Below are 2,713 nucleotides of genomic sequence, written 5' to 3' on the forward strand. Positions count from 1 at the left end.
AAGTTGAAACACATATATATATATATATATATATATATATATATATACACACACACACACGATTACAGTTATGGTTTCGCATTCATGTAATTGTTTGATATAGTAAAATCATATTCGGGTTTAGATGATTATTGCTCTGCACTTATTTAATGGCACATATATAATAGCTAAACTGTTCCAATGCGAATGCATGCATATCATGCGTAACATAGATATATACATGTACATATACATGGTATATTTGATCGGAAGTGAGATTTAAACGTACGTACATGTGTTCAGGAGGTTGCAAGCGACAAATGGTCAGACGTGCCCCAAGACATTCATCGATATTAAGGTAATATGTTTTAAAAAAAAATGATCAATAATAATCATGCAGCAAAACAATTTATTAAAAAAAATAAAATTGCAAATCGATCAGGCGTGGCACCTAAATTATTATATATATTTGTTCCTTTCCAATTTAATTATTCATAGGAAAGAATGCTCCATTACGTGTTACCAATAGTGCCCTTTCCACATCATTTTTATTCTTCATGCATAATATATATATATATATATATATATAAGAATGTATATGTGTATATATATACATATAATCAGTCCTCATCAAAGTAGAAAATTATAGTGTTGGGATCAAATTGGGTAAGGGAGAGTGAATCCTTAGCAGGTGTAACATTATAATCTACCCCCCAAAAAAAAAAAAAACAAGCAAACATAAAAAAAAATTGTAACTGAAAAATAATTGTATGGATTGATAAATATATGATAAAACATACTGAAAAATGTATATAATAAAAACATATGTATTTGATAAATGCATGAAACCTGTCGGGGTTTTTTTAACATGTTCATATTTTAGATATTAATCAAGTATATAATAAATCTAATTCCAGGACCATATTGTGTGTGTATATATATATATATATATGTCTAATGTCGATAACATTATTTTACTGTGAAATAATAGTGTGAGCTTACGCTTTAAACTGCTTCTTCATTACTATATATAGAAGCCTTAGCTTTTAATTTAAGATATTCCTCCGAAATAAAGATTACAACAATAATTCAATATAATTGAATTATACGAGCAGAGAAGCTTCACAATCCAAAAAATTCAGATAAAATAATGAGTGTATATATATTTGTGTGACCATCATCATCATTATTTATTATTATTATTATTATTATTATTATTATTATTTGGATAATCGGTTATACGCCGAGGCAAAGACTAATTCTGTGACAGGGAATAAGGCAGGTGATTAGAATTACGCTCTCATCTCCAACTTGAAGTTCGAACTCGGAACATAAAATACACTTTGAATACCCATTTAATCGGATGAACTATCTAAATTGGATTATTATTATTATTATTATTATTATTATTATTATTATTATTATTATTATTATTATTATTATTATTATTATTATTATTATTATTATTATTATTATTATTATTATTATTATTATTATTATTATTATTATTATTATTATTATTATTATTTGTGTTTATATTGAAAAAATGGCCATAAATAATGAGAATAAAAAAACAAATCTCTTATTGTCATCCACGGAATCAAAATATTTTCACATATTTTAAATATTTGATGTTTAGGTTATCTCTCAGTTTCTAATTTCTTATATTTTTTTGTGTTCTGTTCTAAAAAACTATATCTATCTATTTCAGTTTTTAGTTTGGTGCAAAATTTTCGGATTTGGTTTGTATTCAATAATTCACTTTTATTAAATTTTAAATTATTTTAATATACGTTTCACTTAGATTTCTATTAATTTATTTTTAGACAATTAAAATCCAACCCTTTTAAAAAAAAAATTGTTCCGGATTCATTAATATTATATTAGTTCGGTTCGATTATGAATTGGTTGTTATAAATACATTTGAACATTGGCTTATATTCATTATTATAAATACTACTATTTTTTTCAATCATACTATGAAATCGGATGTGTGTGTGTATATATATATGTATGTATGTATATATATGAAAGTGAAATGTAAAATTAATTGAGTAGGAAATAAATATTAATGGTAAGGTTGGGTAAGGAGCAGTAGTAAGCATATGTATATATATATATATGCATATATATACATTATGAGAAAAATCCCACATGTGTTTCAGCAGCACGCGCATGCACCTCACCCACCATTAATCTCTCTTTCACCATTAATCCCCCATTTTCTATTTTATTTCATAATTACATCCGCCCTCCAAATACTTAATTATTTTTTTTACTATTTTATTTTAACCTAAAAGTATTTTTGAATTCTCCATCTTTCTCCTTTACATGCAATAATACCATTTGATGAATTCTTTAGAGATCGGATAGAATGGTCACTCTCTTTACTCGTATCGTGGGGAATATGTTATTATTGATAATTAAATACGTTTAAATCTTATAAACATATGATTCAGAATATAAAAAACACAAACCAAAATAGAATATACAGCCATATATTTAAATCCAAAATCTCTGCAATTTTAGATTAAAAAATTGACTAGATCATATATATATGACCAAGGTCAACCGAACACAGTCCATGCCATAAAAAATCTCTGTCTTTACTTCTTATTCCCAATACACCAAAACACATAATAATAATAATAATAATAATAATAATAATAATAATAATAATAATAATAATAATAATAATAATAATAATAATAATAATAATAATAATAATAATAAT

Source organism: Tarenaya hassleriana, unplaced genomic scaffold (assembly GCF_000463585.1).
Source record: "Tarenaya hassleriana unplaced genomic scaffold, ASM46358v1 Cleome8, whole genome shotgun sequence".
Taxonomy (NCBI): domain Eukaryota; kingdom Viridiplantae; phylum Streptophyta; class Magnoliopsida; order Brassicales; family Cleomaceae; genus Tarenaya; species Tarenaya hassleriana.